We start from the raw sequence: 18,358 nt of genomic DNA, 5'->3' as shown, positions 1-18,358 counted from the left end.
CATTTTTGGAAAACTTTATGCATATGCACTTAATTTTAACAATTGGTATTAATATCAAATTTCAACAATTGGCATTGCATAAAGTATTTTAGACTTGGATATATTGAATTTCATGTGCCTCTAACATGTTTGTTATTATTTGTAGAAATTCAATATTTGTTTAAGTGTCATGAACTTAAAAGCTTAATTTTATTTGGAATGCATTTATTCATGGGGGTTTTGATTTTTCAAATGATTTTTAAAATGTCAAATTTACTACTTACTCTCCAAAGTTATTTGAACTTCAAAGATTGAATTATTTTTGATATAACAAAAAGGGGGAGAGGTTATGGTTTGAAAAATTCAATTTCTTAATGAAAAAGGAGAAAAGGGGGAGCTTAACATTTTCATATGTTTTTCAACAACTAGTATCTTTTTCATTAAACATTTTACTAAGGGGAGTTTTTGTCAAAAACAATTTTTCAAATGTTTTGTTATATCAAAAAGGGGGAGATTGTTGAACTATGTTTCGATATAACAATTTAAGGCAAAATGGTTTTTGGACTTGAATTGAATTTACAAAATGTTTTTGGACTTAATTGAATTTATTCAAAGTTTTTAAAAGGTTTCAAAAATAATTCAAAATCAATTAAAATTCGGATATGAGCCAAAAATATTTTAAGGGGTTTCAAGATTGCCCAGGGGGTATAGATTCCCCCCAGGGGTACAGATACCGGGTACAGATACCCCCCAGGGGGTACAGATACCCCCTGCAGGTTTTTGCCTCTGAGAAAAACAGAATGTCTAGGGGGTACCGATTCCCCCCCAGGGGGTACCGATTCCCCCCTGTTCAACAGCCCAACGGTCATAATATTTGAATATTATGAAGGGGTATCGATTCCCTATGAAGGGTACCGATTCCCTCTATTCTGGGCAACCTTTTTGAGTATAAAAATCATCCCCAAACGGCTCCAAAACATCCCCAACGGCTATATACGACTTCAAACTCATTCCAAGCTATAAATACAAGCTGAGGACACTTGAAGAAGAAAGAGAACAACTATCCAAGCAATCAAACACAAGAGAAGAGTTTTTCATTCTTATTTCATCTTTCTCTTGTAAATATTTTGTTCTTGTGAGCTCAATCTTGTAAACACCTACCTTAGAGAGGTTTTCTTGTTTACATCTTTTATCCTTTTGTAAAGGGGAAAGGTTCTAGCTAATCCCGTGTAAAAGCTAGGGAAAGGTTCTAGTTTAGCCCGGAAAAACTAGGGAGTTTGTAAGGTTACTCTTTATCCTCAAAAGAAAGAACAAATTAGTGAATTTGTTGGAAAATCCTTGGTGAAGAGCTAAGGTAGTGGACGTAGACTTTGATTGAGAAAGTCAAACCACTATAAATCGCTGTGCAATTCTCTATCTTTCAATCTCCTTACTCCCTAAACACAAAAACCGTTCCGACCCCTCTTTGCAAATCGTTCCAGTTGTCGTTTCGAGCTTCCGAAAATCCCAACAGAATGCATTTCATGCATTGATGCACATACCATGCATCGATGCACTGAGGGTTTTATGAAAACATCGAATGCATTTGATGCATCGATGCACCAGCCATGCATCGATGCACTCTGGCTATTTTGAAACATCGAATGCATTTTATGCATCTTTGCACTCTTAGTGCACCGATGCACTAAGGGTCCAACGGTCAAAATATTTGAATTTTACACTTGATGCACCGATGCACCATGGGTATGCATCAATGCACTGACGCTCCCAATGCTTTAATTAATTGTTTTCACACTTAAACGGCTCTATTGACTCCACTAATCATCCCCAAAGTTCATAATCAATTGAAAGAGTATTTAAGCAAGTTATGAAGCCATTGATCAATAAGAAATCATTGAGAAACAAGAGAGAAAGCATCAAACACCAAGTTTGTGCAAATCAAGCTAATTTTCCTTCAATATTCATTTTTCTTTCAAGAACACAATTTTGTGCTCATTTGTAATCATCGTTGAGTGCTCTTATATTGTTCTAGAATTGTGCAAACATATTGTCTTGTGAGGTTTTCCTTGTAAGTTTGCAAATTTGTGTATTTCTCTTTGAAAAAGAGTGTGCTCAAGATTTTGGGATATAATTCTTGAGGGAGTTATATGGTTACTCTTTTTCCTTAAAAGAAAGAACAAATTAGTGAATTTGTTTGGAAAATCCTTAGTGAGGATAGCTAAGGTAGTGGACGTAGACTTTGGTTGAGAAAGTCGAACCACTCTAAATCGCTGTGCAATTACTTTTAATTTTCTGCAAGAGCTTCCACCAAATTTTTAATTGCCAATTCACCCCCCTCTTGGCCTATTCCGTCGATCGATTAACTCAACACCCATCGTCCTTAACTTATTTTTTTCTTCAGTAGACCAACAATGGTTAAATCAGAAAACAAGTCCCTAAAATTTTACTGACTTTAAATTATGCCCTAAAATTTTCCAAATTTTACATAATGATCCTCAAATATTTGAATAAATTCAAATTAAAAATAAATTGAAAATAGGGGTGTTACAATAACAGATTTAGAAAATTAACACGTTTGGAATTATAACTTTTGAAATAAAGGAAGGTATTATTGAAATAATCATTTTGTTTCAAGGACATTTTAGTCCAAATCGATAGGAAACGAGAAATACCTAAACAATGGATGGGATTAACATTCCCCGTAAAAAGGTCATAAAATTTTACTTTGCAATCCAAACATTGGAATAATCACTTTTTATCATCCAAACATCCTCTTAGAGGTTGAGGTTAATTAAAAAATACTATTATTGGACAATATTATTCCTCGATAATATTTTTTTCCGTGAATTAAACATGAAAATACTATTCCAGAAAATATTATTCCCCTTAGTAATGACCTTATAATTTTCACTCTAAAAATAAAAGTAGTTTTAAAACTTAGACTAATATCAATAAATATGGATAATCATTTGATCGAGCTAAATTTGTAGTTCACTCAAATTTTATTTGAGTATAATATTTTATTAATTTATTATTTAATTTGGTTTGAATTTAAAAAAAATTCGATTTAAAACTTAATTCAATTTTTAAAATAAAAATTTTATTTGACCTGATCTAATATATATTATTTTTATTAGACAAAATAAGAATCTAACTAAAAATTATAGAGAGACTAAGTTTATAATAATTATTTATAAATATATAAATATCAATTATAATATTATTCTCAGGTTGAATTGAGTTGGATATTTATCACCTTAACACGACTCAACCCATTCTTATCCTTAAAAAAATCGACCAAATTTGACACTATGTTTTTAATATTCTCATAAGATTAAGTTAAATCGAAACCTGACAAATTTAGATAAAAAAATATCCTTTCTTATTTATAAGTATTTATCTAACTTCGTTTTATTGAATATTTTAGAGAAAAAAAATGAAATACGTAACATCACCTGACTCTCCAACATCCACTTAATTTATCCCATTTTGATTAAATTAAACGAAAGAAAATAAAAAGTTATTGTCAAAAGAACCCCAATTAGTGGGTCTTCTTTGAAGACATTTAATAAAGTTACCCTTGACCATGACGCCAACCCCAAACTTCCTATTGTTAATTTGCAAAATTAAACTATGTTATGTGTAATGAAAATGAAAATGAAAATTAAACTTCCTCTCTCTATCTCACTCAACAAAGAAGAAAATTAATGAGAAAAAAACCCTTCCACGTCATCACATTACAACCTACTCTCACCATCGGCTATCGCCGTTTCTGTCGATCGCTCGACGACAATTAATAGGAATGATATTATTCCAGCAGGAGGAAATAAAATCAAACCACGGTGGAGGAACACCCATAAGAGTTACATACTAAAGCATATCTAAAAAACAGTACCGATGTTAGAGCGTGAGAAGGACATCGATTAACTCAAAATATTTTTCAAAGGCGATGAGGATGAACGTCGGACCGTGAGAAGGAACGAGGGATTTAAGGAGAAAGGTGACCACAAGGGAGAAACAGGCGATGAATTTATTATAAAATGATAATATTATTGATCGGTTTATAACTTTTAAAATTTCAATGATAACATAAAATATTTACCCAAACTTAAATGACCATCAATAGTTAATCCTCCATATATGGTGTTTTTAACTATTATCATCTGTCATTTTAGAAAATATATTTTATAACGAGGACACATCTTTTTAAAATCTTTTTTTAATTCTAAACTCAAATAATAATATACAAGATAATTGTCTTCACTAAAGTGGTTGTTTCGTTTATTATTTTCTTAGTGAGACAGAGACGAACGTATGATTGTATATTAAAAGTGCGAATTTTTATATTTAATAAAACTATAATGACATAAATTAATATAAAATAACAACTATAGTAACTAGTAAAAGAAATATGAACATCAAATAATATTTTTCTTTATTTTCTTTTTTTTTATCCAAAAATAACGATTTACAATTTGCACCAATATACTAGAGTTTCATCCATTAGAGATGAAGAAAACTTACCAACTATGAAATTTGAGTTATAAGATAACTCCTAAAATAATTAAGGATAAAATAAAAACAACTTCCATGATACATAATAATTAGAAAGCTACAAAATGTTACAAAAATTGTTTTCTTACCTGTTAAAATTAGGCATTTGAAATTGTGTCGACAGTCTTTCATCGTATCAAAGTTATCAATAAGAGAATCTATTGATAAATCACGTATAATTTTCTTCTCAATATATGTTATTAAGTAGTCAACAAAAATTCATCATCTATTTTATTATGCAAGTGAGTCTTCATTAGTTTCATGACAAAAAAAAAAAACTTACTCTGTAATTACAGTATAAATAGGAAAAGTCAAAACAAGTCGGTCAAGAAAGTTGGGGCAAAATATAGGTCAGTTTTTCCCCCGTGAATACAAAACCCATGGATGGTTTGTATTTGATATTTAAAGGGAAAATTATTTCATAACTCCCCTATTTTAATCCGTTTTTGAAAACAGTCTAATTATTTTGTGTACATTCAATTCTCATATTAAGTTATTCAATTTAATCTCAAATCCACTTCTAATTTCACAAGTTTAGTCTGAATTGAAAGATAAATTTATAAATATTAGGGTGCGAAATATAAAACTTTAGAGGGTGCGAGATTAATTATTAGAAAATATGGATAAATATTTAAACTATAGAGGAATTCAAAATTTATAGGGGTTTTGATTCAATTTAACTTGATTTTATAGGGATAGATTTTTTTTTTCTTTTGAATTCTGGATTGGGAACAAGGCATAGCAGATTCAGGTTTTGGTTTACTAGTGGTGGGTTATGTTTGATTTGCGGGGAACAGTTTTGATGGGTTTTTGTTTTAGAAAATAAGTCTAAATTTGGGATTGATATATACATGTCAAACTTGGGAAGGAAATGGGAACGAGTGGAATACTGGATGAGGTAGGTCGGATATTGATTTCTATCCGTACTGGTTAGGCTTCAAATAGAGAAATAGTCAAAATTTTCCTTTTCTACCTAGTGGAACCTGCCGCCCCTTATTGTCCAGTCATCGCCGAGCAACACTACAAACCAATGAGAGGAAGAAAAACTGGAAACCCCATTGCCTTAACATTACTTTTAGGGACAGTTTAGTTCACGCATACAACATTATTTGGGGTAATGAAATCCTCATTTCCCGTTGATTGGCCGATAATCTTATTCTCGGTAATTTTTTATTACAAACAATGTCTTTTTTTTTTGTATATTACCGGGAATGTGATTATCACTTTCCCTTAGGTATTGTTGGATTACCGGCTATTTGAACTAAAATACCCTTAATTTTTTTTTCTTCAAATTATCCTTCTTTTGTCGTTGAATAATAAAAATTTTACGATGTTAAATTACAAATTTATCCTTATACTATTTTAGATTTACAAAAAAAGTCCATAATTATAATTTTATATGAAGTCAGGGGTTAAAATAAAATTTTACACTTCATTAAATTAATTATAATAATATTATAGTAGAATTCAACTTGTTAAAAAAATAAATATATAATAAGGACAATTTGGTAAAAATATACATTCTAATAACTTTTATTCCTTTAACCAAACATGATAATCTTACCTTCATACTAAACCAACCAAACACAAATACAACATTATCAGTAATCTAATTCCCTGTAATCTTTTATTCACACTGGTAATCTTACATTCGTGAACCAAACACACCCTTAAATTATAATATTCAACCCCTAGTCAATGCACACTTGATAATCCTTTCATAATGGGCAATAACACTAGGGGAACTGATATACATTCCAAAATAAAGTAGAAAATATTATTAACCTTCAATTCTTCTACTAAAACACTAATTACATACTAAATTCTAATCAACTTAATACCAAAGCCTCTCCAACCACATAGGTTCATATATACTCACAGTCTAAAAAAAGGGGGAAAGGGTTACTAGAACCCAAATCCAAATCCTAAACAAACCTCTTAACTGTCATCCTTGTTATGAAATTGATTAATTAATTATATTATGTAATGTGTATGCTACTTGCAAGTTGCAAGCATTGTCGCCTAGCTCCACAGTTTTTGTATAATTTCCCCCGTTAAAAAAAGGGTGGTGTATGCAGGAATTTTATTTGACTTGATATACTGTGAGTCAGTTTTCAAATCAACGAGTAAATTTTTTAATTTACTCATGAAATTAAATTGAAAGACTTAACCGACAGTATATCAAAAGACGACCCGTGTGGTAAAAAATTTAATCCCAAATAGGGTCAACCAGGATTTCTTCATATTCAGTCATGAACTCGGCATCTTCAACCCCACACATGATTGGATCAGCCAACAAAAGTGCACCCGCCAGTTCCATCCCCATCTTGGGAGAATCCAGTGGGAACTCATTGATAGCCTGAATTTGGCTCGGTGACAGTCCGGCCTAATTGGACCAAGGCTCCCACCCCACTACATCCGAACCCACTTCCGAGCTCAACTTGGGTCTTCGACCGAGCTCAGTGCCGCCTCTTGAGCTGCCATTTGAACGTCTTCCGCAGTGGAGCTAGCAGGACGTGGAAGGGTATCGACCTCCGGAAAGTTAAGGCGAGCAGCTCGACCACGGAAGTGTAGTGCGGCCACGTCATAGGCAGCCGCTGCCATTTCGGCTGTCTCGTAGCTTCCGAGCCATATTCGGGTCTTCTTCCCTGGCTCCCGGATTTCAGACACCCATTTCCCCCATTTCCTTTGACGCACACCTCTGTAACTTGATGGACTAACTCTTGCCGTGTTCCATTTAATTAATCTCCTGCAGAACAAAGAAATAATTCAAAGTCGAAAGAAGAGTGATGCTTTAATGGATGATATCAATATGTATAAATATATATATAGGGAAGTGTTGGCGAAGGGTGGGGACTGAATTAATATTATGGAGGAAGTGAGCTTCCCAGTAGCTACGGCCAGTGCGTCGAGGCTGTCATGCGTGCATGTGGCACAGTTTTGAGTTTCGAATGATGCACTCATGCCCAATTTCCCTCTATTTATTTTCTTAAATATTATTTTAAACATATATAAGTTTCATGGTTGGTATGGATGTTGGATTCACGCTAAAAACTGAAATAAATTAAACAGAAAATATATTTACTGCAATTAACTTGGACGGAATATTGTTAGGTGAAATAGTAATCAGGTCCCTTAAATAAAGTAATGATTTTAATGAACAATCCAAAAGATATGGAAGGAGATTGATAGTTTTGCATGGTGGAATACACTAAGAAGACTTGCTTTGATAAGGTTATGCATGAATCGTATTGCATGTTCCACCATTGTTGAGGAATTTCAAGGTCTAGGCTTTGTATAATTTACACAATTTTTTCTGTATAATCATTAATTTTTAAAAGAAGGGATAAATCTTGAAGATCCAGAGTTAAATAATTGAAGAAAATGGGTTTCAAGATGAAACAACAGAACCATTTCCATAAACAGAATGGCTTTCCTATTGACAACGCGGTTTACTCCACGTGGCGTTGGACTTTACACTTAACTAGCCAATCCTCTCCTGTTACCCAGTTACTAAAATCTAATTTATTACTATTATCTGCATGTTAATTGTATCCATTTTCAAAATTATTAAGTAATATTTAAAGTATTTCTTCAGTACATTCAAATACTAAAATTATGGTTCGTAATCATTTTTAACTCCGAGATAACTTAATATATAATCATTTTAAATAATTAAATTATCTCATAATGTCACGTAATGCTTTCTAATTTAATCATGTTATATATAGCCGAAAGATAACAATAAGACCTAAATTATTATGGATGATAATTTAATCAGATCGTTAATTTTGATTAAATTCAAACCAAATCTTATGTTAGATTTTGTATTAAAAGGCTGAGTTTAATCCATCTTAATTTATTTTTTAATTAGAACTATTTTATTTAAAATTTTAAAAATTAAAGAATATCCTACTTAATGGGCAGAAGAGTATTGAAAGACCAAAGTTACTACACATTTCTTACCAACCCCATCAAAATTTATTTCATTCCTTTTTTTTTTAACTATTTCCTTGTTGACTCGGGAAATGATCACGTGCGGTAGTCATAATATACGGTTAAAAAATGTGTTACCGGTTTTATTATTATTTAAATAAAAGACCGGTAAAAAATTACTGGAAACATTAATATTTCTATCAGTTTTGTTATTTTTTATACCGGTTTTATTATTGATAGGTATTTATCGGAAATGTTAAAAATCATTGATATTTTAAATAAATAATAATATTTAAAGTAATTTTTTACAATTTTATTATTTAAATAATAAAAAAATCAGTAAATATTTTTAATTACTGTAAAACTTCGTTGATGGCTCTCCTCTTTTTAATCCAACCTATTCTATCGAGCCAAGTTAAAAGTAAACCGTAAACTACCACGCCAGGAAAACGAACTGAGCCTTCTAGAAATGATTGCAGTATTCCCAATTTGGTCAAGATGGAGCTTTTAACAGCGGCGATTCGGTGCTGTAATTTTTATATTTAAGTCCTTCGTAAATATTAATTAGAAATTGTATAATTATTGTTATAATTTTTAAAGCAAACAGTTACATTTTTATTTACTAAAATATTGTACTAAAAATAGTTAATATTTTCATTTATTATTATTTTAATAAATTTAAGATAAAATATATAATATTTGAATTTAAAATTTTAAAAAATAATAACAATTTATTAAGAACGCTTGATTAATGTATTTCAAATGGGCCCTAAGTCTGTGTTCGCCCGAGATCCAAATTTTTATTTAAATTTAATTATAAATTAAAATATCAAACCAGAGAATGGCGGGAGGTGAACAATCGAAAAGAAAGATTATCGTAGAAAAAAGAAAAAGTGATCGTCGTGGAGAAGGATCGTTGCAGGAGAAAGGAGAAGTGTTACGGCGCGGAAGGATTGATGTAGGAGAACAAAGAAATGAACAATCGCGGGCAAGAAATGAAATAGGAGATAGGAGACTTGATCCGTCGTGGACAAGAAATGCTGCAAGAGAAACGAGATGTGACCATAGTCAATTTCGAGTCTTAGTTTTTGTGGATAATGTTAGCAAGAGAGTATCATAAGGCTTTGAAGGAACTCTATCAAGTGTTTGGAGTGGTACTGAATGTCAATTGGAACCCGAACAGGAATATGAAGGAATCGATGTTCCCTTTCGTTAGGTTCAGAAACTTGGCAAGGCTATACATTTTGTTGAAATGGGAGATGTGAGAATGATACACGGTTGCCCCGTAAGGGTATCCTTACTTCGAACCGGAGCTTTAGCGTTCCAAAGAAAAAGGAGAGGGTACAAGAGGTATGGAAAATGTCTTCCTCTTTAAGGGATCTCAGGTCATTTAAAGACATTTTGATTGGTAATGAAAACCAAGATAGATAAAGATTAAATGTTTCCACTTTCCGGAGATGTGGTTCATATAAGGGTAGTTGATTCGTTACCAAACTGCGCAGATGCCCAAGGTGATACGCCATCAACAGGGCCGTTTTGGGCCTGTGCGGGCTGCCCAACCGCACAGGGCCCAATTTTTATAAGGGTCTCTAAATTTTTTAAGTCTTTTGTATATATATGTATATTAGGATGTTTGATCCAATAATTTTTAAGTCCAAGGCCCACATTAAATAATATTTTAATTTTAAAGGCCTATTTTACTATTATGGCATAGGGTCACCAAATTTACAAGACGGCCCTGGCCATCAAAAGAAACATAGGTTCCGAAAGATGAGTGATTGGAGAAAATATGTCTTGTTGGCCATAAAAGATATATACAATGTAGAAATTGTTCATGATGCATTTAGGTTAGATGATTTTCGAGTTAGGATCTGTCTTTGGCATGGACTACTGTCAGTTTTGCATTTTGACACTGTAGAGGAGTTATCTAGGGTATGGAACATTAGAGAAGTTTTCGTCCAGTCCTAGTTCGATATGTTGGAGAAACTAGAAGATTTCGATGGAAAGTAGTTGGTCAAAACTTGGGTGTTGATGCATGATGTTTCACTTCAGGTTTGGAATGATATATTCTTCTTGGAGCTCAATAGTAGATGAGAGAATGTATTAAAATATGAGGACACCTCCAAGTGTATCGCTTTGATGAGTTAGGTTGCTAATTTTGGTGCAAAAAATGTCTTGTATTCTAGATAGAGTAGCCATTAATATCGATTAGTATGCATCAATATTATCTTGCGAACAGATGATGATCAATAATTTATTGATAGAAGGTCGCCATTTGAATTAGAAGAATGTGGAAATTCTCTTACATCCATTATACCCCTGATTAGGAATACGAGTTAAACAAATGAGACAATATTGTGATGTATGGTGCAAGGGATGTTGCGCTAATGATATATGTTAGGATATAGTGAATAAGGCTGTGAATCTTTCTTCGAGGTCTGAGGAGAGCTTCTTTCATGTGCGCAAGAATGTCTCATCTTGAGGCGAGTTACATGATGTCATAATTCTTTCAGGGAGCAGGCCACAGTTTTTAGAGAAACAAATCAGAATTAAACCCTTGAGTGTCAATATGGAGGACTTGATGTCCTCTTTGAACCCATCGGTCTCTAATGGTTTGAGACTCTAAGGCATTCCTGTTGATGTTGTCAAGAATTTAGTAATTATACCTTTAAGTGGGTTAGGAGTATCGCACCGTCTCACTCAACCCTAGAGCATAAATATTGTGGAGACTATTCAACAATCTGTTATAGATAAGTCCCCTGACGCCTTACGGAAGAGGAAAAATAAAATAAGAAAAAGAACTCAACGAGGGGCATCGAAGAAACGTAAATCCTTCAGAAAACTAGGTAAAGAAGATGTTGGACAATGCTGTTTTGTTTTAGACTCTTGTAATACGAATCGAAGCGTGCATCTAACATAGGTAAAAGCCACATTTGAAATTGGAACAAGACTTGGTGTGGATTTTTCGAGGCATCCAATATGGTAATAGGAATATTTGAAGAGCTCGGGTTAGAGGAGGGTGATAAATCTTTCTGGTATGTGTGGATTGTCCAACTAAGTGTGTTATTCTTTTTTTTTTTTTATGAATTTTGTTGTTTTATCATAAAATGCTCGAGGTATAAGAAAGAGATAAGGTAAGAGTTGTCAATCGTGTTATTTCATATAGCAAAGCCAAAGTGGTGTTCATTCAGGAGTCCAAATTAAGATCGGAGAATAAAATGGTTTTGAAGCATATTCAAGAAAAAATTATGTGGTTGTATGTTCGTTCCTTCTGAAAGGGCATCCGAGGACTTATCTCACTTTGGGATTCAGAGTTCTTTTTAGCGGATAACATGGTTTTGTCTAGAAGAATGGTGGTGTTGGAGGGTCGATTATTAAAGAGCAATATGAGGGTAGGTTTAATCAATGTTGTCGCCCTTAATGTCCTTATTGAGAGGCGATATTCTTCTTGGAACTAGATGTAATAATCTCTAGTATGGAGATTCCCGTTTTCATTAGAGGAGATTTTAATACGCTGAAAATAAGGAGACGTTCAAAGGTCCAATATGTTCGTCAAAAAATGTAATCGTTTGAAGATTTCATCTAGGGAGGAATCTGATTAACCTTCCCTGTAATGCCCCGAGTCTTGGGTTAGTAGTTTCGGGTCAACCTGATGAGAGATAAATAAACCTATTAGCCTTGTATGAGGGTTCAACCCAATTAGATATTGGATTGGGCTTGGTTGAGGTCCAATTAGTATGAAAATAGGTATTTTCAGGTTACATTTAAAAGTATAGTAACAAATGGAGTAATTAGACCATTTTCACTTTTAAAGGCTGATTTTTCTTAATTGTAGGTGTGGTAATTTATCAGACCTCTTTTCTTCATATCATTTGTCTTCTTCTCACAAGACTTCATCTTCCCCCTTTATTCTTCCTTATAATTGGATAGCAAAAGGTGACAACTTGGTGAATTAGCAAGCTCAGCTTAAGATTCTAAGGTAAGAATTCTAACACTCTTATCCCAAGCTTCAAATTAAGCTCTCAAGATCAAATTTTGGCCATAGTTTGCAAATATAGGTTTTGTGAAGGTTTAAGAAAACTTTAGTTACTCAACCCATTTTTGCAAGATTTCAGTCTTGAGAGGTGTTTTTAATGCCTTTCTAACCTCTAAAACACATTAGTAACCCACGTTCTTAATCTTTGTTTAGTGAGAGAAGTAGGAGAAAGCTCCAAGAGTAAATGAAAGGAAAAACTTACCTTGGGTTGAGTCTTGGACATTTTCATCAGCTTAGAAATCAAAGGTTACACACTTGTAACTCAGCTCTACCACATATAGATCATTAGGTGTGATTTGGTAGGTTGCATGAAGTATGAAGCATGTTTATGGTAGATTGCATCTTTTGATATTTCTAGCACATTTACAGACTATATAAGACTTTAATAACAATTAGAAACCTCAATAGGGCCTTAGGGGAGGAAAGTTAGCATTTTTTCAACCAAAACAAGATATTCCTGGGTATGAGTATTGGAGAAGAATATTACCGATACTATTAATTAGACAACTTAAAACAAAGGAGTTTTGAGTGAGTAGTATCGATACTCATTCATGGAGTATCGATAATGGGGTCCTGATTTGAGACTCACTGAATTAGTATTGAGACTAATTTTCTGGTGGACATTTTTGGTATCGTTACTCATATAGTGTATCGATACCAAGGGTAGAGTATCGATACTCCCACTAGGGGTATCAATATTGAGGTATTTTTCAAAACATCAAACCTAATTTTAGTATCGATACTCAAGCCAATATCGATACATAGCCAATAGTATCGATACTGCCCTCCCTCAATAGTAAAATATAGTCAGTCAATATCAATACCAGAAGGTGGGTATCGATACTAAGAGGTCAGGATCAATATTTAAAGGTCAATATTGATACCAACAGACTGTTTTGGATAAATGAACCAATGATTAAGAGTAAGGAATTGAAGGGCCTAATAACATCATAATATCAACATATAAAACTACAAGTGAGAACAATAATAAACTCATAACAGCTAGGAATAATAACAACTATGATAACATAAAATTAGCCTTGTTAACACTTGGGAAACAACCAGGACACCTGAGTTTGTTTAGCAGAATACGATAGTCAATTGGATATCTCAATCAGTGACAAAATACTTCAGTAGCCGATTGGGCGCAGATTCCCAAAGACTCGACGGAGTAAGTTGGCCAAGTGTACATTTTCGATACAACCCCAAATCCCACCCCATATACTCAAGGGTATCTCAGAAAGGCTAGATTGGTGTGTGAGCTCCGAGATGCAGAACCTTAAACCACATCATGATGCCTATTTCAAATGTACATATCAATATCTTACATATATTCATACTTATACCGCTAGTAAGCTCATATAGTGAATGTACATAGTATAGTACAATTATTAGTGTGGCACTGAGCTCGTAAGCTCAGCGTTCATAATGTGTTTTCGTGCACAAGTTCATAGGTGACCAGTAGCATAGAATTATCATGGTCAACCGTTCTAGCTCAATAGAGATTCAGAGTACGTCTTGATCTTGTTTAGAGGGTATGTACTATTGTAGACCTTATTTATGTCAGGTGTAACTCTATTTTGATTTTAAACTCAACGTAATATTGTTTTAAATATTATGGGAGCTCCCTTGTACTTGTAAACCCAATTTATTTATGTTTCTAATTTATTATTAATATGGATGGATATTATGCATCACAGTTTACATGTCTTTTAAAAAAATGGGTTAGCCACTTCGGTGGTCCCGTTCGGCATCATAATCCAGTGATCTTCGAGTTGAACTAGATTAGGGTGTTACATTTCCTTTGAATGAAACTTGTTTACGTGGTATAGAGAGAGAAACTCTATGAGAACTTGTAGTATTGACATGTTTATGTTATCTTCAAAATTACTCATATGTTATCCTAGTATGGTACAATCTACGCTTCCAAGGAGCCTATCGGATCACAACCCTTTGATATTGAGGGGAAATAAGGCAGTTTGGGGGTCTCGACCATTTAAATTATTCTCGCATTGCTGAAAAAGGGAAAAAGAAAACCAATCAAAAGGAATATAATACAACTTTACTAAAGTCAACCAAAGAATCGAGATGCATAAAGAATTCAAAAAATTACAAAATATTTTCATGGTTCATATATAGTGGATAGGCCCACTATATAACATCTAAGACTAACAACCAGCCCAACTACACAGACATTAGTTATAACAAATTAACCAGAAACAGTTATAGTTAATCAACTATAACCAGTTGTATTATAATACTCTAATATTCTCTGGGTTTTCTAATGATCTGAATTGCCACTTCAACATTTTCATGGCTGTTGTCATTGATTTCTGCCCAAGACTTCACACCAAGATGAGAGCTCATATCATTGAATATTGCAGGTGGCAAAGGCTTGGTGAGTATATCACCTGTTCTGCAGAATGAACAAAATTAACACTGAGTTGTTCAGCCAGAACTCTCTCCCTCATAAAGTGAATATCAATTTCTACATACTTTATACGAGCATGGTGTGTTGGATTTGCTGCCATAGAAATTATAGAAGTGTTATCTTACCACACAACTGGCTTTCCAGCTACACTAACACCAATTTCATCAAGTAGCGGTTCAATCCAAATCAATTTAGAGATAGAATTAGCAAGGCTTCTATATTCTGCTTCAGATGTAGACCTAGATACAACACTTTGCTTCTTGGAGCACCATGCAATTGGATTTCCCCCAAGATATACACAGTAACCTATCGTGGATCATCTATCTTCCACCGAGGCTGCCCAGTCTGCATCAGTGTAGCAGACAAGACTAAAGTTTTCAGTTTGTGTGAAAAATAAACCATGCTCAAGTGTACCACTGAGATACCTCAATATGCATTTTATTGTTCTCCAATGTGTATCACATGGGCTATTCATGTACTGACTAATATTGTTGACAGCAAAGGCTATGCCAGGTCTTGTTAAACACACATATTACTAACCTCCCATAATGCTACGATAGAGATGGACATCTCCAAACAACCATCCATCATTTGCCTTAAGCTTGGGACTAAGGACCATAGGAGTAGGTGTAGACTCATCTAGGTTTTACCTTTTCAATAAATCAGAAATATACTTCTTCTAATTTAAAATCAGGCCTGCTGAAGTATGCTTAACTTGCATTCCAAGAAAAAACTCTAGCTGACCCAAATCTTTGAGTGATAACTCCTTATTGATTGCTTGTACTATGACATCCACTTCTATTTCCTGACTTCCTGTGATGACTATATCATCAATATACACCATTAAGAGCACTTGAGAACATATTGAATTTCCGATAAACAAATAAGAGTCAGCTTTTGAAACAATGAAACCAAGGCTTTCAACCAGAAATTTCCTCAAGGTCTCAAACCATGCTCTAGGAGCTTGTCTAAGCCCATAAAGTGTGTTCCTTAAACAACACACTAACTCCTTCCCATCTTCACTTTTCTGCTCAAATCCTGGAGGCTGTCGCATATAAATTTCCTCAGTTAATTTTCCATTGAGGAATGCGTTGTTAATGTCGATCTGTCTAAGTGGCCAATTTTTCATAACAGCCAAATTCAAAACAGTCCTTAATGTACTTGCTCGAACAAATGGACTAAATGTCTCAGAAAAGTCTCTTCCTACCATTTTTGAATAGCCCTTGACAACCATACGAACCTTAAATATGTCAATTGACCCATCAGGCTTGTTATTCACTTTAAAAAGCCACTTGCAACCCACTGCTTTGCGTGTTGGTGGCAAAGGCTTAAACTCCCATGTACCATTCTTCATAAGAGTAGTATACTCATTGTGAACCGCTTCACACCAGTCAGAATGTTGCAATGCTTTATAGACACTAGCTGGCTCTTGAGGGCTTATCTCAGCAAGCAAAACTTTAGACTTAAAGATGCCAGCCTTCACTCAGGTGACCATGAAATAATCATTCTGAACTATTCATGATGGTGGTAGTGATGATGATGGTGGTGGTAGTGATGATGATATAGATAATGCTAGTGATGGAGATACATCATGTGATGATGAAGTGGATGGATGCGACGTAGCAATTGTGAAAGGGTGAGATGAAGATGAAATGGAAGGTTGTGATGGAGTTGCATCATGTGGTGATGAAGTGAATGGATGTGATGATGATGATGGTGTAAGGGATGGTGGATTTGAAGGATGATATGATAATGTTGGAGATAACAGTTCTGGCTCTTGATGTGGTAACATGGAAGATGGTAAAACTGTCTTGTGACTGTGTGTGCTAGTGAAAGAAAGAAAAGAAGGATAAAACAAACTGTTTTGAGAGATAATGGTTTTGACATTTGAATGTTTTTATCAGTTCTAGTAGGATTGTATAATATTGGCAGAGTGGAGGTACTAGAACGGTTTTGAAGTTGTTGATAATGAAGCTCATTTTCTTCAAAACGAACATGTCTCGACACATAGACTCGACCACTAAAATCTAAGTATTTGTATCCCTTGTGAGTAGGAGAGTAACCCAAGAACATACAGGCAGAGAACCGAAATTGAAATTTATGTTGATTATAAGGTCTTAAAAATGGATAATACACACAACCAAAAACCTTAAAAAAAACTATAATCTGGTGTTTTATGAAAAATCTTTTCATATGGTGAAATGCCAGCCAATGCCCATGTAGGTAACCAATTAACAAGAAACACTGCACTAGAGAAAACATCATTCCAAAAACTTAAAGGTATTGAAGCTTGAGCTAGTATAGAAAGACCTACCTCAACTATTTGTCGATGCTTCCTTTCTACCAAACCATTCTGTTCTGAAGTGTGAGGGCATGAAAACCTGTAGACAATGCCTTGCTCCTTCATGTAGGCTTGAAGGGCACCAAACTCACCCCTTCTATCTGACTGGAACACTTTGAGCTTGACACCAAACTACCTTTCTACCGATCTATAAAATTGAATAAAAGCAGACTTTACCTCAGATTTTTGTTTTAAAAAGTAAATCCAAGTATACCTACAATGAGCATCAGTGAAAGCAATATAGTACCTAAACCCATTATAGTACACATGAGCAGGGCCCCATACATCAGACACTACAAGCTCTAAGGGTTGTGTATAAGTAGTGTGTGAGTCATAAAAAGGCAGCTTATGTGATTTAGTAAGTTGACATACTTTGCACAACATTTGTTATTTATTCATATCAAAGGGAATTGCATTGTATTGTTTTAATGCAGAAAGTAAAACTTCTTTAGAAGGGTGGCCAAGCCTTTTATGCCATATATCCATAGACACTCTAGCATTTACAATATGATAGCTTATTGAAGACAAAGAATTATGAGTAGGCATACAAGTGCCATTATCAATGGACTTATTTATTGCAACATTGAATTTGTACAGTCCTCCATCTTCACTCCCTTTAACAGAATTTTCTGAGTATGCAGGTCACGAAATTAACAAAAATCAGGATAAAATTCAAGCAGAACCTGATTGTCTTGAGTGAATTTGGAAACAAATAACATATTTTTAGTGATATTATGAACATACAATAACTTATTTAAATGAAACCTGTTGGAATTAGCAGTGAAGAAAGAGTGACTAGTGCTCTGTATTGGTAGAGAATTACCATTACTAACAATCACACTACTTGTTCCAGGTTGAGTGTCTTTAATCTATAAGTTGTTAAAGTCTTTAGTTATATGGTGTGTTGCTCCAGAATCTGGATACCAAGCATTATCATCCATAGTTTCAGGTATAGCTATATAAGCTTGAGGTGGAATAAGAGATAGAGCAGAGGTTATAGACTGAGATGGATGTCCAGAAGAAAATGAGGGCATATTGTAAGGAGTTGGACAGACCTGATGGTGAACACTAAAAGGAAAGG

The 18,358-nt window shown here is 34.0% G+C and overlaps 1 pseudogene; it reads right to left on the bottom strand.

The window, feature by feature from the left end:
* Window positions 1-6,742: 6,742 nt before the first annotated feature.
* On the bottom strand, window positions 6,743-7,302 carry LOC120154397 (annotated as a pseudogene).
* Window positions 7,303-18,358: the final 11,056 nt, after the last annotated feature.

Source organism: Hibiscus syriacus, unplaced genomic scaffold (assembly GCF_006381635.1).
Source record: "Hibiscus syriacus cultivar Baekdansim isolate YM2019G1 unplaced genomic scaffold, ASM638163v2 tig00111129_pilon, whole genome shotgun sequence".
Classification (NCBI taxonomy): Eukaryota; Viridiplantae; Streptophyta; class Magnoliopsida; order Malvales; family Malvaceae; genus Hibiscus; species Hibiscus syriacus.
The sequence above is the reverse complement of the archived record's forward strand: the minus strand, read 5'-3'. Positions and strand labels throughout refer to the sequence as shown.